This window comes from Equus caballus, chromosome 3 (assembly GCF_041296265.1).
Source record: "Equus caballus isolate H_3958 breed thoroughbred chromosome 3, TB-T2T, whole genome shotgun sequence".
Lineage (NCBI taxonomy): Eukaryota > Metazoa > Chordata > Mammalia > Perissodactyla > Equidae > Equus > Equus caballus.
Genome location: NC_091686.1, coordinates 49,112,471 through 49,139,973, shown reverse-complemented (window position 1 = coordinate 49,139,973; position 27,503 = coordinate 49,112,471). Strand labels below are relative to the sequence as shown.

At 37.2% G+C, this 27,503-nt stretch overlaps 1 protein-coding gene and 1 long non-coding RNA gene across 5 annotated transcripts in view; one reads left to right on the top strand and one right to left on the bottom strand.

The window, feature by feature from the left end:
* UNC5C (unc-5 netrin receptor C) overlaps positions 1 to 27,503 on the bottom strand; it is a 357,910-nt gene that overhangs the window by 328,112 nt on the left and 2,295 nt on the right. The window lies entirely within an intron of this gene.
* Positions 182 to 26,599, top strand: LOC111772848 (uncharacterized). Its single transcript, XR_002806935.2, has 3 exons — positions 182 to 567; positions 5,950 to 6,043; positions 26,042 to 26,599. It is a non-coding gene; the product is annotated as an uncharacterized lncRNA (long non-coding RNA).

The window sequence follows — 27,503 nt, the reverse complement described above, 5'->3', positions numbered from 1 at the left end:
TCTTTCCTTTTTTTAAGCCTTTCCTCTTCCAAGTGCTGAGTGAGGCAACAAGGTGACCGGAAGTGACTGGAGTAGGTACAACCCACCTGCGTGCCTGACTGCCTCACAGCAAACACCCTCCTGTGTCAACACAAGTGACGGAATGAATCATGGGAGCACTCATTAAGGGTTTTAATTGTCCAGAATGCATAAGGGAACAGAAAGAGGAGACTTTTTATGAATTTCCCATTTCTTCCACTGTCTGCCCTACTTACCTTCAAACCTAAATTGCAAACCTAGTTGAAGGTATTTTGTCTTGCGTAGCAGTGAATGTCTGCATCTTTAATAGAAATGATTTATAAAGAGGATTTGGAACATGCTGACTTCACAATGAAGAAGCTCCACTCCCAGAGGAGCCGTTAACCCAGACAGCCCAGTCCCCGCTCCCCCGGCAATCACACAAACTCCAACTGTTCTACCAGCAAGGCCAAGACGGACGCTGAGCCTTTCAGAGAAGCTGAAGCATACAGGCATCTCTGCCGACTCCCCACAGTGTTCAGATGGATGAAGAAATGGAGGCCTCAAAAGGTAAATTGACTTTCCCAAAGTCACACAGTTTCTCAGGTCTCCAGATACCATTTAGAAAGAGATCTCTAAGAGTTCTTTACAGATCACACCACCTCCACATACAGAATATGAAATATATTTATAGGTGTATTGATGTTTTGTTGTGTCATTGTTCTAAGATACTTGAATTAATTCAAGACAAAAAGATGGGAATTATCGCAAGTAAGATTTAAACCTGAGTTAAGAATAAAATTCAAGACTTATCTTTTTCTTTTTGTGTGTGTGTGAGGAAGATTGGCCCTGAGCTAACACCTGTTGCCAATCTTCTTCTTTTTGCTTGAGGAAGATTGTCAGTGAGCTAATATCTGTGCCAATCTTCTCCTGTTTTATGTGGGATGCCACCACACCACGGCTTGAGGAGTGGTGCTAGGTTCATACTAGGGATCCAAACCTGCAAACTACAAGCATGCAAACTTAACCATTACGCCACCAGGTCAGCCCCAATTTTTCATTTTTTATGAATGATTGACTGACATTGTATTTGTTCAGGTTATATTAGTTACTATTACAAACTCCAAAATCCAGAATAGTGAAAACCTGATAGAATTTCACACCTGAAATCTGATATAAATACTTTGATCTAAAGAGATATTCATGGGGCTGGCCCAGTGGCATGGTGGTTAAGTTCATGTACTCTGCTTTGGCAGCCCGGGGTTCACCGGTTTGGATCCTGGATGAGGACCTAGCACTGCTTGTCAAGCTATGCTGTGGCGGCATCCCACATAAAATAGAGGAAGATTGGCACAGATGTTAGTTCAGCAACAATCTTCCTCAAGCAAAAAGAGGAAGATCGGCAACAGATGTTAGCTTAGAGCCAATCTGCCTTACCAAAAGAGTTAAAAATAAAAATAAAAAGATATTATCTCTCTGGACAAATGACTGAAAATGGAACAACATGAAACTGAGATTTCTTGAGTCATCAAGGAAGTTGTACTTAAAAAATGATTTTTTGGCGGCTGGCCCTGTGGCTGAGTGGTTAAGTTCGCGCCCTCAGCTGCAGGTGGCCCAGTGTTTCTTTGGTTTGAATCCTGGGTGCGGACATGGCACTGCTCATCAAACCACGCTGAGGCAGCGTCCCACATGCCACAACTAGAAGGACCCACAACGAAGAATATACAACTATGTACTGGGGGGCTTTGGGGAGAAAAAGGAAAAAAATAAATCTTTAAAAAAAAACGATTTTTCAGAAAAAACTTAAAGTATATGCTCCTTTTTGATAATTTTGGTACTTTTGCTACTATGTAGTCTTAAAAGGCAAAGATTCTCCTCTCTGTCTTGGACCCCAGCAGAAACATCATGGGAAAAATGTGACAAAGGTACTTAGACCTTCATAAATTTTCCAAAATACTTGATAAATTGTGGACTCTAGAAAGAAATAATCGTATATTTTTAAAAGTTCCTACCCATTTTTATACATCACAGAATGCAAGGGAAAACAAAATGAGTAAATCATGGAAAAGTAAACATAATTTTCTGTTTAATTTTATCATTCAATTTGGCCTTGGCATGGTGAATGAGAAAAGCGGCAGTTACAAACTGAGTAATTCAACTTAATGAATATCAAACTGAAAATAAATGTCAGAAATGTGCATTTTTTTCTAAGAAAAAAATGAGGAAATTTTTTCCAGTAATTTATTTCTGGATTAATTTAATATTATATCTACATCATATTCAATTTTCCTAGATCATCTACAAATATGTCCCTGGCTGAACAGCTCCATGTGAAAAAAGATATTATTTAAGCATTCTGTAAAGGCATAGTTTATATATTTGATTTCCAGATATTAAATTATATGTAAAACCATATTTGGAAAATACCCTTTCAATAAAAGAATTGGAAACAAAAAATATATTTCATATATTTGTTCATATATTGGTACCCTACAAATGGCCAAGGGCTTGAAATAATCATTTCTAAAGTGCAATGCTAATATTTTTTCAATAAAAATAGGCAAGGCTGGATGAAAGCCATTCTGAAAGAAGGTATGAGAGAGAGAAAGCACCCACTTGTGTGTGTGAGAGAGGGGAGGGAGGGGGGAGGGGAGAGAGACAGGGTGGAAAGGAGGGAAAAAAGAGAGGAGGAGGCAGAGAAAGAGGCGTCATTAAAATTTTAACAACGTAATCTTTATGAAGAAGTTATTAACATAAAAAACACCTATCAAAAAACGCTTAATTTTTGTTCTTTTCCAAGCCCATGGAGAAAAGAAAATGTCCTGCATTTTCAACTAGTCTTTTTTTTTCTTTTTAAAGATTGGCACCTGAGCTAACAACTGCTGCCAATCTCTCTTGTTTTCTTCTTCTTCTTCTCCCCAAAGAACCCCTGTATGTAGTTGTAGATTCTAGTTGCAGGTCCTTATGGTTGTCCTATGTGGGACCCACCTCAGTGTGGCCTGATGAGCAGAGCTAGATCCGAGCCTAGGATCCAAACTGGTGAAACCCTGGGCTGCCGAAATGGAGCACTGGAACCCAACCACTCGGCCATGGGGCCAGCCCCGCAGCTAGTCTTTTAAAATTCAGAGTTGATAGTCAACCTCCCAAATCACAGTGGATTCTGTTACCACCATTAACCTTCAACATAAAGGGCTATTGCAACCCCCAGCAGAATTCTTAAAATCACTACGGGATTTTAATCTTAACTGTTTCTTTCTTTCTCTCCTCAGAGTGAATTTGTATCTATATTAGACTCTGCTGGGGACAACAGCCTGTATTCCAAGTCTTACGTTTTCATAATTCTTCTATTCAAAGATTCCAAAGTCTTCTATAGTTTCTAGTTTTGAGCAACACAAGGGACCCATGCAAAGAATAAGAAATTAAAGGGTCCCTGACTTGTAGGCACATCTAGTAAATTACAGCGTATTTCAACCACACTAGCTGGATCTGGGGTCTATCTTTGCTTGGGTTCGCTCAAAGAACAGCCCAACAGAGAAACTTCAGTTCATGCAGCCCACTGAAGGACACTCTCAGGAGAAAGGGAGGGAGGGAACAGGAGAGGACAGAGGAGGAGCTAAGCAAAATTCTGGCCTCAACTAGAGTCAGGGTTCAGCTTTCTGGAGAGGGAGCTCTGAAGCATGAGCTGCCCACAGTTTTGTTCCCACCTGGAGGAAACCTACCAGGCAAGGCAGCCCCTGGTTCAGCCAAAGGCAATTCTTTGGGGAAAGGGACAGCTGTGAGCCTTGAGCCGCCAACATCACAGCAGCTGGGGGATGCGTGCACTGGGCCAGTAAAGGAGATCAGAACAGGGAACCAACAGCATCCACTGCAGCCGCTCCTTAGAGATCTCCCATCACCTCTCTTTTGACATAACTGATCATCTCTGCATGTAGCAGAAACAGACATTAGAACAGACGAAAAGTTATGGTTGTAGTCGGAATGAAATGTGGCTGAGCAATTGATTATGGGTAAACCTTGTGAAAGAATGCATGACTGTACCGAAGAGAGAGAGAAAAGGTAATAAAAATATTAGAAATTTTCAAAACAATGATTATACTAGTTTCACTAAACTGACAATGATGCTACTGTATTCAAAGTTGAAAGAATAAGATAATTAACAAAAGAATTTTCATAATTGCAGTTAAAATGATGTGCAAAAAAAAATCAAATGTAAACAGTCAATTAGAGTTCCAATTCCAAATACACAATAAATCAAATTGAAGCAATGTTATCTTTAGGAATAAATGTCAAAAATATCATTCCCCTAAAAAGGTTTTCAAAAGCCTTAATTTCACCTCTATTAGAGGTATACAAATAATTTATTGATTTTTTTTCCAGAAGAAAAATGAGAAGAAATATATATCAACCCAGATAGGAGCCAACTAAATAAGCAGTTAGAAATTTATTACACCAGAGATGTGACTTAAATTCTAGAAATTATCACGGTCCATGCTTAAAATAATTATTAGTTTATGCCTGGCTGGTTCACCAGGCCAAATATCATGCTTTATGCAACGTTACCCTTCAGCTTCAGGGCACACAATGCTTTTTCCATAGTGGTAATGCGATACATGTTTGGAAAGCTGAATTGAATGGACTTTGGAAAACTACAGATTCACCAGTAGCTTTAATTCAACCAGTGATGGCTGAATCATCAGGGAGGCTCAAGGGTGTGAGGGTAACGTTAAAAGCTGCAGATCAGACAGGTCAAGGCTTCAATCCCAGCCCTGTATTTGGCTGTTGGACTTTAGAAATTACTTTAAACTGGCAGAGCCTCAGTTTCCTCATCTTCAGTACTTCCCTGGGTTGTTGAGAGGATTGAAAGAGAGAATGCATAAATGGCACCTTGGGTGTTTTAAGCAACTGGGCCTATTCTTAATTGCTGCGGTTAGGGAGAGGGGAAACACGCACTTCACTGGACGTTGCAATCTGGCAGGCAGCTGGCAAATGCCCACCTGCATGCAAGTTTTCTTTGGCCTGTGCTGCCTGAGAAATTTCAAATAAAAATTGAGATTTCCGGCTTTTCTTGAAAAACTAGAAGCTGTCCCCGTATCAGGCCCATTCTCCTGCAAGGAGGACCTGAAGCCTTTTTCGTCAGGCAGGACTGTACTCTCTGGTTTGCCACGGTCCCCAGCAGAATCTGTCACCCTCCACTGAGCCCAGTTCCTCACATAACCTCATTGGTCCCAGTAGGCACTGGAGCTTGTGATCACTGGATTTGCCCAGGAAGAACAAGACTCAGAGGCATGAAATACAAACGTGCATGGGCGCAGCTGAAGATGTAGTGCTCCATGGTAGAAAGCAGCTGGAACTGGGAGCCAGGGGACATGAGTTGTAGTCCCAGGTCTACATTAACACCTGTGTGAACTCCGGGCTCCATAGGGGTCTGTTTCCTCATCTGTAAAATACATGTTCTGGGTAGGTCAAGTTTCCGAACACAAGGCAAGTCACTTCCCCATCTGGGTTTTAGCTTCTCATGTGTTCTTTTTAAAAAATGATGCCAAATTAGTGGGTCATGAAGCCTGGCTGAATTAGAAAAAGCCCTCCCTCTACATGCCCCTGTCAAAAAAAGAAACACTGCACACAGAGTTGATGGAATACATTTGGAAGCTCAAATGCCAAAAGGAAGTATAACATACATAATAGTAGCAATTTCGAGAATGCCCTCCCCTGTGTTGCTGGCCTTCTGCATTAGTTCTAACTGAGTAAATATAACTAATTGTTTCCCCAAGTTTATTCTTCTTCCTAAAATACCAATGAATTCTCAAGTACTAAAGTAAATTAGATCTGTTTTATAAGTCTTCTAGAGCAAAATTCCAACCTTATCCTCTTACAATTGCAGAACTACATTTTGAAACTTGAAGACTATGGCTATTTAACCACTATTTATTCTTTTTGTGTTTTTCATTCTAGAAATTTTTAATAAAACAACTTTTGTAAATTCCACGAGATAAAAGGATGTGGAACACATGGAACTCAAAATGTATCACTGAAATTCTCATGCAAGGTAAGTACTTTTTAAAAAATAGCCTTATGCAATTCTCATATCAATGAGCTAAGACTGTTTCTAAAAACAAAGAGATATATACACATAGCAAATATACCTTGCCTACGTCCAAGATACTTATTTGGAAATATTACTTCTTTTCAGTCCCAAAATCCATTTTGACCCTTTCAGTTGAATTTCAACATGCTCTGAAGTAGAAATCAACCAAGACAAGTAAACCAACTTATAGCAGGTTAGAGTGCAGGCTTTCTCTGTTTTGTGCTCTGTCGTTGAGTAGCTACGGAGCTTCCCAAAATGAATGTGTTGACAGAGCCTCTGAAAGCAGATGGCTATTTGGTGCCAATTCCCAGTAGTAGAATGACAACGAGCAAGAAGGGGAGAAAAGGAGGCAAAACCAATCTTGGTAAAATATATTCTACGTTTTTAAAAACAACTCTTGATTTCTACTACTTAAAAAAAATAATCTGTTACTGCAAGCAAACTGTTTTACCTCCCAAAATACCTTTAATAAAACATTCAAATGGCTTCACAGAAGAGTGTGCGTGCACAGGTAACGCTCTCTTGGTTAGTAGACACGGGCAAGAAAGTAGCTGTTCTGGTTTATCAATTATCCTCTTCAACTTCACGAAAGGGAAATAACTTTCCAAAAACACGGAATGAAGTATATTTAATTCTAAAACCACTATGAATATAAACTCACTTTTTCCCCTGAGTGATTTAGAAGGTACTGCGGGATCTTGCAGTCTCCTGGGAGGGTGATTATGCACCCCATTTACCCAGGACAATCCCAGTTTATGCTTGTTATCCAGAAATAATTCTTAATAGCTTCCCCATTCACTCACAAAAATGACCTAATTTACGCAATAATTATCTCCCTACCTCTGGGTCACTATAACGCATCAGGTCTTTTATTCAACACACTGCAGATAGACAGACGTGTATGTTCAATGATAAGATTGTACCCAATTGAGAAAATGCTCAAAAAAAGAGTTTACCAAACCAAATATAAGTAAATACACTTGTACACAAATTTTAGTCAAGACATACTTAAATTTAGGTTAGGTAAGTAACGAAAAAAATTTTTTAATGAACAATAATTAGAAACAGGTTAAAATAACTAGACTAGAAATAAAACAAATGCGTTACTTGCAATATCTATGAAGTTTTAAATTTGTGTCTTAAAATCAAAATTAAAGCCAAAACTATTTAAACAGTCACCAGAAAAGAACAATATTCCAAACACTGTATAATGAGTTAATTCAAGTTAAAATAAAAAAGTTGAATATGGGCCCTAAATGGGCCTCTCATTTTCCAAAGTTGAAATAATATTTTCACAATAAGTCAATTTTGCTCTGTCTTGGGATCTCTGAAACTACTCACGTGGATGGGAAAATGATCCTAACATAGTTATATTACCAACATTATGAACTAACAACAAAAATGCAAAAGAATAATTATTTGCATTAATTCCTTCGTGAATAAAGGAAGTTGAGAGTTCAATTTTAGTCTTTTTAAAAGAAAACGTAGCACTGAAGAAACCAATAATACGAACCAAGACGTGTGTTTAATTTAGGCACAGAATCACGGCTTTTTAGGATAAAGTTTCAAGTCAAGTGACGATATTAAAAAATCAATATAAAAACTCTACAAATAAGTTCAGATAAATAAAATCAAGTGACAAGAGTTGACTGAACTCAATTCAAGGAATACGGCCAGCTTCAATTCCAACTTTTTAATAACTAATGATAAAAACACATGTATTAATATAAAAAAACCAGTGTTTTTCAAATTTCACACTACTTCGGACTTTTCCTCTATTTTCCTGCCTTTGACATTGCATTATACCAACTACTTAATAAACTGTATTCAACGAGAAATAACAGATTAATTCACTTTTACTCACAAAGATACATGACTGCAAATTAGGGCTTCTGAGTAGTGTTCACCAAACTAAGTTAATAATGTCAAATTAAAGAAAGACTTCTGATTCCTATTTGGTAAGCTGTGCAACCTTAGGATTTTTGAAATATTAGGGTAGCTCTCAGCCACTGTATCATTCTTCATGGTCTTCAAGTTGGAATTCTATAGAGATAACAGTATCAATATATATTTTTGTGTATAACATTTAACACAGTAAAGCATTCCTAATTGCTTTTATGATTATTATTTTCATATATTTTAGGAAAAACGAATTGTCTATTTTCATAGACATAATTAGCAGGTCAGATAAGACTAGTGTTTGTTAAGAATTATGAAGACTTTACTTGGGAGCATGGGGGTGATTTTTCTATTAATCTAAAATACTAAAGTTTCTGTATGTGTGTTTTTTAATACAATTACCTCGAAATTTTCACTAAGATCCACCACATGCCTGGCTGTAACACTCTACTGCAAAATCACTTTACACTCTTCTCCTACATTCTTCCCACATTTTTGTTTCACATTTCTAAAACCGGAAAATACCAGAACTTCAGAAATATTCATTGGCATCCCCTATACTGTTTACCCTAGCAATATTCTTAGTTTCTCCAAATGACCAAAGACAGTAAGAAAAAGTTTAAAAGACTTTACTAAAAGAGAACTAAGTAAGGACATTACAGCTCTCAAACCTATTACACTACCAAATTCAAAATTAATATCTATCAATTATTTATCTATATTTTCAAACATTTGTGAAAGACGGTAAGCAAGACACTCTTACCTTTTGAATTTAAATTCTGAGTTTCAGAATTTTCACATAAATCTCTCTGGCACTTTCAATTTAAAGTTACGTGAAGAATTTTGGCTAATTATGGAAGCTTCTACAATTGACTTGGAAGCAGCTCTGCAGGTTGCCTGTGTTTATCCATTTTTCCCACCCACGGAGATTCAGGCAATGGGTCCTCCTCCCCTCCATATATCCTCTGAAGAGAACGGGAAATATCTACCATGGCAATCCTCTACCTTCAAGCACTGACATCATTTTGTAAACATCAGAGCACCAAGGAGACCATTACTCAAAATCCAAACAAGTTTTAAAATATGTAAAACTGCATTTAAAAGGAGACGACAAACCTGTACAACTTGACAAACTCAAACTCTGTTGCTGAGAGATGCGGTAACGTCTGGCCTAAAGCAGCTTAGCTACAGAGTATGTAATAAAACAGCTACATTTGGATTGGAGACTCATTTCGCACTGCAGAAATGTAATGTAGCCCCGGGAGAGCAAAGGCAAAGAGCTTTGCAAGAAATCAGAGACCAGGGCTCTGTAACTCTTCACTTCAAGGCAAAGACAAGAGCTGTTAATTGGAGAAAGCCAGAGGGAAGAATTTCTTTCAAAATTGAAAGGGGAGGAAAATGTGAAGAGGTATAGAGAGAACAGAATCCCGCACAGCTATAACAAAACATTTTCACTGGCCTCTCAGTTAAGTGAGAGCATGAGAGCATGAGATACATTGCTTTATTCCTTTCTGGAAATTGGCTAAGAGTTTATCCCAGCAGAAAGTTCTAGCACCAAATCACACTTCTCTCTCCTTTCATCTCTTTCAAAATATTTTTATATCAATTTGCCATCTTGTAGTTTAGATATTCTATCTGTGATATTCTATCTTCCTAACAAGATTTTAAGTTTCCTAAAGACAGGAACCATATGTTCTACTATTCTCTCATTCACCTTGCTGCGATATAGCAATTAATATTTCCCGAATTATCTCAGCTGTCCTGGATTTTTTTTTGCCATAAAAAAAGTTAAACTGAACCATGGTTTGAGAAAATATACTGCAGGTTAAAATAGTTAGAAATATATTCTAACTTTAACATCCACCAGTTCTAATCACTTCTTTCTCCTCCATGTAAATTTTACATTTCATTAGAATGCAGGCAATTACTCAGATGCTTTTTTACACTTACATAAACTACGGGCCCTAAGTCAGGCTTAGGTTAATTTACATGAGGAAAAAAAGAACTCCAAGTAAGTCAAAATATGCAGATAAGTGACAAATCATGAAAATATTATTCCTTTTTTATTCACCTTTTTTTTTTAATGAGGAACATCAGCCCTGAGCTAACATCTGCTACCAATCCTCCTCTTTTGTTTGCTGAGGAAGATTAGCCCTGAGCTAACATCGGTGCCAATCTTCCTCCACTTTATATGTGGGTCGCCCGCCACAGCAGGCTGACAGTGGTGTAGGTCCATGACCGGGATCCGAACCTGCGAACCCAGGCAGCTGAGGCAGAGCGTACTGAACTTAACCAGTAGGCCATGGGGCTGGCCCTTCAACTGTCTTTTATTCATCTGTTTTTAGGTAATTCTTGAATCTCTCTTCCATATTTGGTGTCCACTTTGAACAAGGACTGAGACCCTCTACAACCTGCATATATATTTTTAGATGGAGTTATCTTAAGCACAATACGTCAAGTGTGACTTAAGTTTATTTTAATTTAGCTACAGAGCTCTTTTCCTCCATATTTTTGAGGGCTGGCCTGTCCTGGTAAATTTCCAGAATAAATCTTATGTCTTCCTTTTAAGTAGGGCAAGATCTTGACACACAACTACTGTGGGAGCTGAAGGCATTTCTGGCAAGAGCAATGAATGAATGACTTCTCCACTTGTTTTCATAGCCATAAACTTATGTTAGCATTAGGCAGGAAAACAAATATTGCCAAAAATATGTGCTAAGCAATCTGAGAATGAATGGGGTCATACACATGTATCATGACTCCTCTGTCCATTAGAATGTGTTAGCTTCCATGAGGTTCATTCACTCCCACAACACAAAACCAGCAAAAGTGTATGTGTACTTGGAAAAGAAAGAAAAAGAAAAAGAAAATTCTTTATTTAGAAATGTAACAAACTACCCAGGCAATTCTATTTTGTTGGGTTTCTCTAGTCTGTCTATGCCTATTATATAATAGAATTTCCTCTACGTTAATATAAACCACAGCCTTTGGAGTACAGTTTAAGATGAAAGAAGAACATTAAAATAATAGTGCACTATCAAAACAACTTAGTTAAGTGCATTTCTTAAAGGGGAGCCAGTATTATAAATTTAAATTTAACATTTCTTTTATAACCTGATTACAAGTTTTTATTGTATAGACTTTATTGTATGGATCATTATTCTCTCTAAGTACCACTTAGAAAGGATAATGGTATTTTATTTCTTTTAGAAAAGGGTGAAAATTGAAAAATGCTATCACTGAAGGGAGAAATTTTGTGCCACAATTGGCAAATGTCTAATAAATTAATATATAATATACTAATAAATTTTAAATTGTATGTGAAAGTTTTGGGTTGCCTTAAATGCAGAGTTTCTTTTGTTTTTATTCTTCATCATAAAATTACAACGGAGAAGAGTAACTTATGTAATTGAAATAAAAATTTTTGGTCACACATGATTATGAAATCAATGATTTGATGGCCTTTGAAGCCATGAAAATTCATTTTAGAAAAGAAACTAATTTTACATTCAATTTATTCATGTGCTACTTATTAAAATAAAGAGTAAATCTTTATTTACACCATAAACAAATTTTTTAATAACCAAAAAAATGTCTAATGTTATTAAATCACCCCTTTTCCAAAAATGAAGTCCAGTCTTGTTTCAGACTTCGCATCTTGATAATATTTAGGCATATGGAAGAAGAGGTTAATTTGCATAAAAGGAATTTATTACATTTTCTTTTGTTTCCAAAGAAATCTTCTTTTAATACTGCTGTAGAGCTAGTTTTTGTTTAGATGTCTTTTGGTCTAAATTGACAGTCTTGAAGTCTTGCCTAAAGTAATATTTGAGTCTTTAAACATCTCTCTGGCATTCCATTATGGGCACCTGCTGCTGATAATTACAGGTCTGTCTCTGAACCACTTCCTCTGCTTTGTGTCAAGGCAGGATTCAGGCTGCTTGATTACAAACAACTACCAGTTAGAGACCACTGCATAGCTCTCTGCGGTAATTATTCAGGGCAAGTTGGGTCTGCATTTACTGAAGTCTTAACAAAAAAGAAGCAGTTACTTGTTATAATTTCCTCTTTGCTGGCAGTGTAGCATAATCCATAACATATTTTGGTCATCTTAACAGTGCTTATGAGAATATCTGATTCAATAACGCTTGATAATGATACATTTCACTGTACCATTTCCTAGCCTAGCAAATAAAATATCCTGCCTGAAGATAGTAGGCTGTGGTCCTACCTAAAGAACTTACAGACAACAGACAATTATAGGGAAACAAATGGGGTGAACGTGCACCCAAAAACAGATTTATTTTTCTTGACTCTGGGCCGCTCTACCTCTAGTCGCAAACTGGCCCCCCAGCCATTCAGCTCATATTCATAGTATCATACTGCTACAGTCCAAATGTTTGTGTCCCCCCCAAATTCTTCTGTTGAAATCCTAATCCCCAAAGATGATGGTATTAGGAGGTGATGCCTTTGGGAAATACTTAGGTCATGAGGGTGAAGCCTTCCTGAATGGGTTCTTGTAAAAGAGATCCCACAGAGATCCCTTGCCCCTGCTACCAGGTGAGGACACAGAGGGAAGATGGCTGTCTATGAACTAGAAAGTGGGTCCTTACCTACCACCTTAATCTTGGACTCCCAGCCTCCAGAACTGTCAGAAATAAATTTCTGTTGTTTATAAGTCACCCAGTCCATGGTATTTTGTTATAGAAGCCCAAACAGACTGAGACACATACTCTATAAGAGACTTGTTTACTTCGTAGTGGAGAGAAATAAGAAGAAATACTGTATGGGGCAATTTTTGATACAACAGTAATCCTGATATAAAATAAAATTTCTTCACCCAATAGAAAGTCAACTTATTTTAGCAATATTCTATATGATAGAATTCTACAATTGAATCACTGGGAAGGTTCTCTGGGGGACAGTGGGGTACTGTTTGACTTGCAGACCTCTTTAAGTCCCAATTCTGTGTTTAGGCAACTTGACCAAACCAATTAGAGTTGAATGGTCCTTACATTGCTTACTCATCAATTGTTTGAGGTTTATGTCCTTCAACTACAAGAGAATCCAAGTTCTTTATTACTTAACAGCCTCAAATTACAGGGTAGACAATCTGAAGCTAGTTTCTGAAGTAAGTGTATGGAGCCTGACGTTTTAGGCAGAACCTAAGAGATGGTGAAACTTTCACTCCTGAGACTTCCTTGTTTTCCACCTACAACTTCATATTCAGCTTACTCTATCCAGTAGCTCTCAAAAGTGAGTGATGAAGAGAACCTAGAAAGTTCTAACTCTAACACCAGGAGTAGCCACCAAAAGTCCCTCAAAGATGTGTTATTTATGCATGAACAAAACACGCATTCATCTAACATCATTCAAAATGTCTACATGACATGCCAACCGTGTGTGTCAAGCACCATGTCACATACTCAGATACCAGAATGAACATGGTTCATGCCCTCTTCACACTGACATGCTGGCTGGGGACACAGGGAAGGTGAAAGAGTGATACTTTTGGGTGTGAAAAGTAGCTTTATGAAGGAATGAAGATCTAAACTGAGAAAAGAAGTCAGCCAGCAGGAAGGGATGGAACATGAGAGACTAACACTTGTTCATAGCAAAAGAAAGAGCATCAGCCGCCATCTCATGAGGTGTAAGAACAAATCTCTCTGTCAGCCACCATAAGAAGTTGAGATCCGATTCTAGACGTAATGGAAAGCCGTCAAAGAGTTTTAAGAAAAAGAGCTCTACAGATGACGTTCATTAGGATTTGCCTGGCTTCTGTGTGGAGGACAGAGGAGAGTGGAGCAGGACAGGAAGCAGGAAGAACCTTCTTCAGTGATCCAGTTGAGAGAAATGAACTTATGTGAAACACATTTAGGTAACATATGTCATATTTTCTAAAATAACATCATTAAAGGGTTGAATATGCTTAAATGTTTGCAAACACGTAAATATATGAGACTCTATGAAATAATTTAAATTTGTGTGTGTGTGTGAGGAAGACGGGCCTTCAGCTAACATCTGTTGCCAATCTCCCTCTTTTTTTTGCTTGAGGAAGATTGTCGCTGAGCTAACATCTTTGCCAATATTCCTCTATTTTGGTGGGATGCCACCACAGTGAGACTTGATGAGTGGTGCTAGGTCCGCACCCCGGATCTGGACCTGGGAACCCTGGGCTGCCAAAGTGGAGCGCTAGAACTTAACCACTATGCCACCGTGCTGGCCCAGAAATAATTTAATTTTTTATTTGTTTGTTTTAACAACTTGGCTTTCTGAATTGCTCCCCTCCCCCCTCAAGAAAATATTTACAAATAAACATACATTCTTACACAAAAGTGATACTGTTCATAACAATCAAAAAAATAAAAACACATCAGTAATCACACAGCAAAACTTCCTAAGACAGTTTAATGTCCAGAAAATTAAAATTTTGAGAAGCTTATCTTTATTAACCCAGAAAAACAAGTATAGCCTAGGAAAAGAGGTTATAAATACAATCCATCTTTTTAGTGGTTGTGGTTTTTTCCCCTTGCAAATCTTCAAAGAAAACTACTACAAACCAAATGTCATATACAGCAAGAAAAACTAAATAAGCAGTTTAATCAATCATTAGAAGACTTCTAGGTTGCTTCTGTTGGGTTCTTTAAAGGGAATAAGATCCTATAAAGATAAGAGGTTTTTATAATTATGTAGGGATTAAACCACACTCTTGATTCCAGAGTTCTTATTAATTTTCCCTTTAAAAAGTAGGCTGTTTCCTACGGTGCTGCACTACGGGGAATGGGGGAGGGAAGGAGGGACAGAGTTAAAAACCAAGAGTGTTAAACTTTGCTTTTTGGACAAAGGAAATTACAAAGGAACCAGTGTTCAATGGGCCTATTAAACACACGGTGTTTCCTGTGTGGGTATCATTTTTGTGTGGTGAATGAGTTGTCCTTGTTTGTATATTTAGTTACTGCATCTATTATATTCTGCTTGCTCAAGGTCCACAATTGCATTATTTAGGGTTATAAATGTTTTGGGTTAAGTTCTTCCTATCAAGTTTACACATTTTGAGGAAAAAGGATTTTATGTTTTGTCTTATTTTAATTTTTAAATGAAGCATTTTAAAGAATATAAAACAAAAGAACAAAAGGGATTATTTAATGTCACAGTGAACTAAAAAAGATAATACTGACTACTGTCTGAGCTGAGGGCATTTTCTATGTCCAGACTTTTTTCAAAATAAAGTTGTTACTTACGCAATGGTCCTATCGTAGGATCAGTAAATGCTTTGGTGTGTTAAAATTTCTGATACAAGTGAAGAAGATTAGTTGTTTCTATTCCTCAGGAAAGAACTTAAATGTTAGCAAAAAGCAAAGGATTTGGTAATTTTTTCCAGCCTTTTTACTAATACTTGTCTTTTCAAGTATAGCCAAAATATATTGAAAAAAGTATAAACTGTTTTTTTCTATTGAAGTTTATTAGACACTAGTTTTAATGGAATATATTCTAGATTCAGAATCTAACACAGAAAAAAAAAGAAATCATCTAAACTTGCTTGTCCTTAAAACTGAAACAAACATGTTGACTTTCCAAGAGTTTTAATGTACAATTAAAATTTCATAACTTAACTGGGTATAAAAAATGTGATTTTAAAAGCTACCAATTTCTTTTAAGAATTTTACCTTTTGACAATACGCTTTTGTTGATTCATATGACATGTTTCCACCTGATGGTACCCCCAAATGAATGCAAACCTCTCATTCTTGTGATATATTTAATTACATTCATAGGAGTGCCAAATGGAAATCACTGTATAGTACAGACTTACATCATGAAAATACAACAGCAAGTCTTCACTTTTGATAATCCTGTTAATCCTCACAATCCTATGATGTGAATATTATGATGATGATGATATTCTACTGGCAATTGTGGAGTGAAACTAAGAGATTTTAACCTCACATGCAATTTGCAAGTTTAGGGTTTAGTAGTGTATTCACCTTTACCAAGAGACTCATGTAACGGCTGGCATTTCCCTAGCACAGCTGTCACAGGAATACTCTTGGTTGCGGACATGAATACTTTTTTCAATGAATTTTGATTAATTTCCTATGTCAGGAAATTATCAGGTCCACACATATGCATACATGTAATATTTTTAATTCCCTAACACTTGTAAAAAGGAAATGGGAAACTGCAAAAAAGAAAAAAAGAGAAAGATCTAAAACCATTCACTAAACACGGTCCTGACAATTACACTAAAGAAAGGACATTATTAAAGATTATTTTAAAAAAAGTTTTTCAAGCATAAATAAATTCAGTTTAGAATCAAACCATACTATATATCACGTTCACGCAAGTTTTTTAAAAACGTAATTCTTCATACAAAAAAGAAAAGATACACTTGTAAAACTATCCAAGAAAGTAACAGTATATTAACATTGCAGGGTAATTTTTTTCCAATTCTAATGTAATAATTGTTGTACTTCAATCAGTCTAGCATCATCTTAGTTTCAACATAATTCAATTTCATAATACTAGTTCATAGATGTGCACAAATTTATTGTGTGGCCAAATACAATGACATTCTTTTTTCATCTTGCAATAGAATTAAGTTTTATGCAATAGAAAAGGAAAAACATACGGAAAATAGTCATTTTTAACAGATGTTTTAATATGGAAAACATAAAGTGGGTTTAGAATTAAAAATCAAAGCCCACTGGTTGAACTGAGGCATATTTCCATCTGTTATTAATGTTTGAGTTACATACGAAAGACGAGATTATTCATCAAGTCCCTCATGCAATATGTTTGTAAATGGGATTTTGGTTAGGAATTTAATTGCATAAATTCTGTCAATGTAAGCTTCCCATTCATTCAAAACAAGCCTTTTCAGTGGTCTGAACTGAATTAGACCAGTTAACAACACCAAAGAGTCCTTCTTGATTTTATTAAGAAATGCTTGTATGAAAATCTGTGAACATAAAAGGGACATCTCTGTCACCCCATTATGATGAAATAGTAATTTTCTTCTTTTTTCTTTCTTTTTTTCCCTTTCAAGCAATGCAGAGTTATGTGAGTTTTTTTAATCATGTAAAGAAAAATTAATATTGAAATAAATAAATAAAGATATATCTCCGGTTAGACTTATAAATAAATTCCAGGTTAGAATGATAAATAATTCTGAATACTAGAAAGCGTGATGAGAATTCAAGGGACCATTGTGAAAATATGCACAAAGCTTATGCCCAAGTGATTGGGGTCATAAGCTTAAGCAGGGCTCCCCTCCCAACTGCTGCTTGGAGAGGGTTGCACTAATGGTCTGATAACGGGGGGTGGTCGGCACGGAGGTTCTCCTAATACTTTACAGTGGTGTGAGCACGGCAGCCCTGATGAATGACTGCCCTGTGCTGGACTCACACGTGAGATCACAGAGCAGCCCTCACTTCACCTCCACCATGGTCTCACAGTTAACAGAACACTTAGAGAATTCTTTAAGATGAACTAATATAATATAATATAATTTTCAGTAAAACCTTTTGTTTTTCGGATGATTAAAATGGAAATTGGAAAATATTCAAAAGATAGAAAAGCCGGCGGGGGGGTGGGGGTGGGGGGAGGGCGCGTTATATGGACGCTTCAACCTTTGACGCCATTGCAAGCAACATCACATTGCTTTCAAAACTATTATCAGAGTAATCACCTTAAAATATTAACACATAAGAAGTTATGCCTCTGTTTTCACTTGTTCTCTTTTCTTAGTTGCCTTGGATTGCCCCCCGCACTCCCCCAGTTACACACAGAACAGTCTAAGAGGGGCTTCCTATTGTTTCAAAATACACTGAAAAACTGAACATGGAGGCTAATAGTAAAAAATTACTTTACTTTAAATGAATATCTCAAACTAGTGCACGTTAATATGTGCTTCTATGGAAACAGCGCTTTCTGGATGTCAGCTTAAGCTTCTCCATATGATTTTTCTCAAAGGATCCCTTTTAAACCCATCACGACCATTTATTATCTTCTTGTTATATAGACTGTTACTTTTGTTTCATCACAAATCTCTGCCTGTTTATTAGCAGCCCTGCCACTACTATCAGATGACATTTGTTTTACTTAATGTATGTAGTTTTAGAAAAAATGATAGAACTGCTCTTACTGCATTATATGAAACATTCCAGTGTACATTTAGCTGACACTGCATCAGCTGCTATTTAAACTGGGCTTAGCTAATGGGCTTTTAATGTCAGCAGGGTTACGTGCAGTTACTGGCTATTAGCAGAAATGGCTCCTTTCTATAAAAATCACTTTTCCTCAAGTGTGTTGTTTGAACATTCCTTTCCTTAATTTAGTGACTGTCATGACTGCAAAACAACCTCAAGGACTCTGGAATCCACTGTTATCTTTAAGACCCTCTTTTTAACCTTGCAATTCTGCATTAAACAGGCAACATCCTTCATTAGCATTTAGACTTGTAATCACAAAACTTTGCGAGGCACTATTATTTACTTTGCTATTTTAGCAGAATACTACGTAATTGCTATGAAAACCCTGTACAGTCCATGAATGTATCATATGTATGATAGAGAACATACAAAACAATTTTCGGAACACGAGCACTTATTTGCATCTTTTAAAAGCCTAGTTCAGCAATGCCAAGTGATGTAGAAATGTATGGTAATAATTAATGTATATTTATATATTGGGGTATTATATAAATATTTCTATATTAACTTGTATTTAATACAATATTGAATATAAGCAACGAAGTACGTCATCCTTCTATCCAGAATGAAATTCTGTATATCCTTTCATTAGCAACAACCTTTCTTCCCCCTCAATTAACTTTACCTTTCTTCATTTAAATAAAGCTTTCAGTGGATATAATGGAGAAACCTGGAAATAAAGCCACCTCCACAGCATCTGAGCGAGTCCAAGACAATCATATATTCTGCACCCTGGAAACATAACTCTATTTGATTAAGAAGTTGAAATATCATCCCGGAATTCAGGGAAGAGCAAGACAACTGACCTCTCCTTCAATCAGCCCACATGAGAGGTCACCTCAGGCAGGATGCTTACCGGGGAGATGCTGTCTCTCCTGGAGAAAAAGCCCCGAGAGTGAATGAAGGATTTTTACCAGTGCATGCAGGAAAGCTGACGTTCTCCTTTAGTCAACAAATTGTAGTCCACTGTGTAGGAAAATACGGAAGTCTTCCTCCACGTGTTTGCAATAAGCTAGTGAAAGTGGAGATCCCCTAGTCTCTGTCACTTGGAGAACAGGAGAAAACTTGTTTCTATCAGATAAGCCACTGCACAAATGAGGATGGGGCATCTCTACTGTGCACTATGTAAATGACTCAGCTACTGGCCGAGAGCAACGCACTTTTTGCAGGAAAGGACATAATTTTTTAGTTAGAAACCAGTGATTGAATCTGATTCCCTATTCCATGACTACATTTATGAATTTTTTCACAAGTAAAAAAGTTTTGTTTTTATTTGTTTGATAGCTTCTGTTTGTTTTTTAAGGATATCGCCAGGGCTATTTGAAAATGAACTCTCCTAAAACAAAAAAAGTTATACATGCACACACAATTTGTGCAAGCGTGTGTATACTCACAGAGAATCACTGAACTAAATTTGTCTACTACTTGTAACTCTTCATTTCATTAAGAGTCTGCCTGGAAATACCCTCCTAGGAAATAATTCCATAGTTATTTAATTCAATAAAAAATGACGTGTGTATCTTTCATGTGAACGTCGTTTCTAATAAATCCAATAAACTGGTTACCCCCATCCCTAATGGGAAAACATAGCTATTTTTGAAACTTTTCCTAGCCATCTTTCTATATTTTTCATCATGTTATAGTAATTAAACTCTAACTTTCTTCACTGTGGTCCTTTTAATTCCATATATATATATATGATGCAAATATAAACAAAAATAAATATACATTTTGATCAATACATAAGAGAAAGACATTGGCAACATTTTTTTAATGTACTATAATTATACGAAAGATAAAACTCCACTTAAGCAGATTTTTTTCTGGGACAATTGTCCCTGAGAACTCCAATATAATTCTCAGAATGATATCCATTTCTGATGTACAGGTGAGATTTAAAACACAACGTTGGTATTGTTATTAACAACATTGTTTAACAGAGTAGCTCAGGAGATAGCAAAGCACTTTATAAAGACCACTGAAGGATTAATTATATATTCCACTAGTGGAATATACTATCAGATACAATGTATCAGTGTGTCACTGATTTAAGTCTAGATTTCTCACACAAACAGGTCTTGCCCAAATAGTTCCAAGTAAAATCCAAATCTAACTTCTCTCCCATACACACCTTTTAAATACTTTCTAAATTCTTTTGCTATTTTAATTGAAATAGGTGCAGATCAAGACTCTATTTAGGCAAAAGCTTGAAGTCAAAGGGCCTGTTGCATAATATTATGATGAGATACTGATCTTAGGTCTCTATTCTGGATAGCACAACTAACAAATCATTTGAACATGCCTGTTTTTCCTCAGCTTCTGAGAGCAGTTACTGAAATGGGCTTCTGTTTTCCACCAAGCTGCGTGCTTGGCTGGCGAGGGCTGTAGTAGGCTGGGAGGGAAATGTCTTAGCCTCTTTCAACCCTTGAAATTGATCCGTAACACATTTTAAACCTTACACTCTTTCATCTTCTTAGGACGATCCAGAAGAAAGAAGGTAAGTCGCTAAAGAAAATGACAGGCAACGTAATTACTGTTTTATTCAGAATGACTTCAAGATTGCTTCTTGCTAAACTTGCGCACTTCCACTGGGTGGCTACAATGTGTATATTTGGCAAACTAGTCAATGGAAGATAAAATATATCATTTTCACTTTATCAACAGCTAAATTCAAATGTCAACATATTTCACACAGACATCATGCTCAAAGTGAAATTACCATTACTTAGTATGTCCACCCAATCATGAAGTTTTGTTGTGGTAGTAATTTGGTTATTTATTTGGTCTACATTAGAGATAACACAGGTCTCTGAAAATCACGTATCATAAAACAGCAACAGGGCTTTTGTCACTATCATTTTTATTTCCTGTAAATTTTGAGAATACCATTTGCTAAAGAGTCCTCTTTGACCTAGTTTTGAAAGGATTTTTTTAGGTTCTTGAAATTCCAAAAAGATATTAGAATGATTTAAAATATTCAATCTTAATACAAGTAGCAAAGTTGCAAATTCATAGGGAATAGAATAGTCTAAAATTGCTCCCTTTAGTTTTTATCTTACGTTATCAATATAATTCACTATGCCTATAATTATAAGTGGATATTATTATACCACACCCCCTACCATTCTGCAGTAAACTTCTGTTGTCTAAGAGAAAGTACATTATGAATTAATTTAAAGTGATTACTTTTCTATACAAACGGTATACTTTACTTCTAGCTGCTCTTTTATATTATTGTATACGCTGATTTTCTTGAACTTTGAAAAACGCCAGCATTTCCACTCAGGAACATATTTATTCTTACAACGGGGCTGCAAATATTTTTTAATATGCAAGCACTAATCTGTTTTTATTGGAAAAGAATGTTCATATATAAGGTTTTCCTTCTGAATAGGAAAAAAAGAGAAAACAATAAATTATAGTTGAGTTCAAGCAGTCCGTGATTAAAGAATCAATTAAGACATTGACTAAAACTGAGAAATGGCAGCGCTCATCAATAAACCTGTTAAATGTGCTGAGAGAGTTTCTGTTGTTTCACGTCCTTAGTTAGAAGAGCAGATAACACATGTTCATCTACCTGAGGCATTTTTATGGCTCTCATAATTGCTGAGAAATGAAACTAGCCACAGGACCCAAATGACAATGACTAACAGAGGCAAAACCCCTATCCTCACGACATTTTAAAATAAAGATGACTGATCACTCTGGAGTTAAATCTGATTAATCCACATCATTTGTTACCATGATTGCTTTGGGCCCTCACAGTCAAAGTCAGAACCATAGCAGGCACATCACTATCATCAGGGCCCACCTGGCTCCTGTCCCCAACGTTCCACCACCCACCGGCAATGAGCTATGGTCGGTTATTTAAGGAAAACACGGTATTCCCCAAACACGGGGGTTTTCGGATGTTAGACTTCACATCTGCCACAGCTCACTGCTAATAAAGGATTACTGACATAAGGACAAATATCTGCATATAGGGCACTTTCAAAGCTATAGCTCACTTTCTAAATTATAACTTCAATTTAATGAATATCACAGTAACTCTAACACAATGAACTCTGAGTGGAAGGCTAGATATGTTTTAAGCACCTATGAAATCTAGAAACATCCTTCTGTATATTTCAAAACGTCATTATATAATCCTAAGGGAGCAACTTTTTGAGGGGCAGAAATACCGAAATTGAGAAACTATACTACAACTTCAACCCCAAACTTTTTTAAATTCTGAAATTATAACACAATATTTTATAACATTTTGTTCATAAAGAGTCCAAGTATTTGCAACTTAATATATGTTTTGGGTTTTCATGAAAAGGTAGAAATTCTTCTGAGAAGTCTAATCGGGTAGAGAAGATAAAAATGTTTACTATTTCTGATCTTGTTAGCTCATAAAATTGTTACTATCAAATGTTTTGTTATTAAAATCTCCATAAATTTGGAGACGACAAATACTTAAAATGAGAAACTATAAATTATTCAATTATTGGATTTCTTTTTAAGAACTAGAAAAAGAAGAGGCTAGTATTTTAATAGCGCTCAAGGCAAACTTACTCTACTTCAAAAAAGTTGCATAAAAAATAGCACTGAGTTTCTGTTCTAGTTCAAACATCCTTGAAGTAAGTGATACTGGGACAATACCCAGGTCTCAGATTCATAGAGCCATCCTCCACAAATACAAAAGCAATAAAGAAAACAAATAAAATATGAAGTCAAAGAAGGGCCCATATGTAGCTACAAGAAGTTACATTAAAAAAGAAAGAGAGTAAGAAATTTGGGGCTCTGTAAGTGCAGACCAGGCAATCAAAAATTAAAAGCAGAATGAAACTACTGTAGGAGAAAGATCTGTCTTAAGTTTAACAACATAAAAAGCCCCACAAATCTCTAGTTTTATCTTACAAGTTAGCCAGAAAACAACAGTTGCATCAAATATGAAAAAAATACCAATAACCATTAAACAAGTAGAAGTAATTAAATGTGAACCTTTCAAAATATACATTATCTAGATTGTCCACGTTGTTCTAAATTGTGATACTAAAACTTTCTATTGCAAGTGTGGTTTGAATATATGAAAGTCCTGGTGAATTTGCTTTGCCTTCAAGTCAACCTATTTTTCCATATGTTTCTTTGGGTTGTTTTAACATATTTGCAATGTTCTTTAAACTATACACTGTGTCTATTTTTTTTTTAAGAAAACTATTGAATTTGCATAAAATGCTGATTTTCCCCAAACCCTTATCTGAAATCCTGGGGCTTGACCTTTTTTTTTTTTTCATAAAAGTGTTTATGGATTTATGAAAAGTTATCTTTCAATATTCATTATAAAGATAGAAAGTCAAGAGTAGAGCTTATAGCCAGGACTTAACTGGCAATGACCTAACACGGCAGTTTGAGAGCGAGTATTAGGTTAACTTTCCCAGAGAGAGCAGAAAGGAAGAAATGAGGCTGTGAAGGGAGAGAGCTTCCCACAGGCTGTTCAAAGAACCACGCACAGCCCAGGAGTTTGCAGTGGGCCACCGTGGAACGTCTCCTCAGACAGCTCCATTTGCTGCCCTGGGGAAAGCAGTGTCAGCAGCAATCTCCACTCTGAGTTCAAAACTATTGACCTTTAATTTCTTTAACTTCTAGATTTCTTTGCCAGTGATTTACAGAGTTGGAAGCCAAAGAATACTGCTCTAAATACTTTACATGCATTAATTCATTCAATCCTAACGTGACAACAGTGTATATTACTTTCATTTTACATCTGAGGAAACTGAGGCACACAGACACTAATTAACTCACTCATGGCCATACAGCTAGGAGATGGTGGAGGCAGGATTACGAGACAGTGGTAGCCAATAAACTAACTGGCTGAATGGGCACACATCACTAAGAGTCTTAAGCTTGTGCCTCCCCAAAGACAGACCAGCATATATTAAATCTAAGTAGTATTTAATAGAAGACAGTCACAATGCAAACTTGGCTTTAAGAACATCCCACTTCCAACCAAACTACCACTCTTCAGTTGCTCTGTGTAGAAACCTGGAAACTCCCCACCACCACTCACACTGGAACCCTAGCCTGACCTATGTTTACCATCTCTGGAGGCTTCAATCTAGAAAGTCCCATACCTGTGCCCACTGCTAGATTCAGAAAGTGAATTATAATTACAGGCTGACAAGTCTGTCTTCCCTGAGGGCTGAAACTCTCTCCTTCAACTCTGTGTCCCTAACAAAGAGCACACAGTCTGGGACATAGTAAGTGCACAATAATTGTTTGCTGAGAACTTTACTACTAATGCAATAGGCTATCCAAATGAGCTAACAGGGTTTCTTGTTTGTGGGGAAATGTGAACAGGTTTATTTTTAACTGCTGCAAATATAAAAGTCAAACTAAAAAAGATATAGGCTAAAAGTGCAAGGCAAGAGCCTGGCTCAATCACCACCCTCACTATTGTCCCCATTATCTTCCTGAAGTGGCTGCAGCCTGTAATTTTAATGTTTCTTCTGAGAGTGACTCCCTCTGCTGCCCCAGCAAAGCCATGACCTAATTCAGAAAAGTGCTAAATGCAGTGACGGCCTAACAGAGCACACGCTCGCTGTCGGCACTAATTGGAGAGCAGAGCATACATGAGAGAACAGTTATCTTTAAGTCTCAACCATAATTCTAAATAAGCTAAGAGGGTTTGCCAGTGGAGCTCATGCCTCCTTCATGTCCTTAGGGGGTTTGCTTAAAAAAGATCAGTTTGAATTCTGATCAGGACAATCGGCTCCCAGACTACAATGGGAGATGCTCAAGGACCCTGTTTTATTGAACTCTGAATCCCCAGTACCCAGAACACCAGGCCAGGGAGTCAATAAATGCTAACAATCTAATGGTTCCCTTTCTTTGGGATTGTTTGAAAAGTTTATTCTCTGAAGCCTGTCAAGCATTCCCTAAGATAGAATACATGAAATTATTTTTGTAAAGAAAGGTAAATTAGCCTATTTTTCCTTATTGCAAATTCCAAATGTGAATTTATGAATTTGCTCCTAAAATGGAAAAATATATGGTGAACTTGTAATGAAATTCAGTTATCTTTCATGCCAATTGTCTACTTGTAAATGCACGGAAGTAATTTTTACCCTTTTGAAGAAGCATATTATTTGTTTTTAAAAACATTATAAATTAACTTACGATAACAGAGAATTATCCCATTATAATTAGAGTCTTCAGTAATTTTCTGTTCTCGGTTTGGTGGTGTTAACACTCATAACACTAGTTGGTGCTAGATAAGCAGAATATCAGTGCTATGTAGTCCAGAAATAAAACACATTTATAAAACAGGAGGGCACTAATTCTGCAGGACACTGATCACAAACACACACACACACCCACACACACGCACACACTGCCTTTTCCTAGGAAAGTCTTTCATGCTTGGAAGTGAGAAACACCACAAATTCCCTGGAGCTAGGCGTTCCCAGCAATCCTGAATGAAACAATTAGGGCAGAGTCAGAAAGGAGAAAGTTGTTGCCTAAAGCCCAGAGCATCCCGAGGACCTGCTTAAAATGATGGCTGTCTTTCTCTAAACCACACTTACAAAACACAGCACACTCACAAATAACACCCAATATGTTTTTATCTTAAACATCTGTTTTCTTGGCTATCTTCGAAGAGATACATATTTTCTAAAACTTTTAATTTTTCTAGTACTTCTCTAACAATAGAATAAAAATGTCATCCACATCGTAAAGTGCTTAAATTAATTTTCTCGCCCTAATTGCATATGTACTTCCATTCATAAAAATAGTTCATTCTATCAAGTCCTCAGCACATGGAAACCATACTTTGAGGGAGTAACTGCATCTTTTCTTTCCCTAGTGTTCTAGTCCAAAGAGAGAAGAGAAATGAGAAGAAATAAGAAGGAAAAAGGAGGTCTGACCATCGGACCATTATGAAAGCGTGATTCTGGGAAGAAAGTGTGACAGCGGTTCAACAGTACACAGACTTGGGGGATGAGTTAGAGTGATGCTGATAGAAGCTGATACTAGAGTTTGTTGCTTTCTACATTTCTGATACCTAACAGACAACAAGGAAGAGCTGGCATCCTGGAACATGGAGGATAACAGAGATAGAAGTGGTGGAATGGTGTCTTTCAAAGACCACAAGATACAAATATAAATAAATGGTATATTCACCAGGAACTGAAAGAACTAAATAAACTGAAAGGAGAAGAACAGCACTGAAATGCACACACCCAACAGAACACATTTTATTTTTCCACTTAAGATCAGAAGAGCAGGGTCAATCTTCAATCTTTGGCTTGCCTGGTCTATAAGAAGAAAAAAGTTCAAGTGGCAAACCTCAGTCTATCCTGAGTATCTTTTCTTTTAATCACGTCTCCCTTCTTCTTTCAATATTAATCCATTTACAATCTCCTGTTTGATTATCTTTATTGATCCTTTTTCCTACCCAGTCTTTCTAATTTGGCTGTAGTAAGCTCTCGGCAGAGATCCTGTCTCCTGTTTGCCATCTTTGGGGACTTTAACTTGTCCTTTTCCCAAAGAGTTCTCTCACCCCATCCCCCTCGACTCCCCACTCCCACCCCATGGCTTAGCCCTTTGTGTGCCCAGTAACAGCAGGCGAATTCCACAGGGAGTCACGCGGTTGATTCCACAACTATTCATCAGGTTGCTCACTTAAACTTCCAAACAGCCTCCTCTAAGCACCCTTGGCTGCAGCCCCGAGAGCTTCTCGATTTCAGGAGACCTACAAGTTCATACGCTTCTCAATGGAGATTCCTTTATAAAATGGACAGATGAGCTCTGGAAGTATGCATAAGAAAACCAGGGCAGGACCTTGGGGATGGGAGGCATCTGGCAGGAAGGGAAGGAAGGATTTATGAGCGTGGCCACTTAGCGAGGCAGCAGGAAAATTTACTCCCGAAGTAGCTATTGCTAATTCACAAAGCCTTGCTAATCACTTACCTCCCCACCCGGACCACACTCGCCTCCGCCCAGCGCCCCCTCCACCTCCAACGCCCTTGCCCCCAGAGCCTTCGCAGAGCAGAGGCAATGCTGTCGGGGATCTCCACTGTCTGAGCCCGGGGAGTTGAGGCTACCGCCGCGCCTCCACTGCTCTCCAAATTTGGAAAGAAGTGTAACCGAGATGATGGGATCTCCGGATTACCACCTAACGCTGCATAGGCTCCCTCCACCCCCACCCCACCCCAAAGAAAAGTTGAGCTGCCTCCTCTGAGCCAGCGACCACCACAGAACGGGGCGAAAAGACCCAGGTGGGCGCTGGGCATGGTCAGAAGATTGGAGGCCCAGGTGACCCGAGA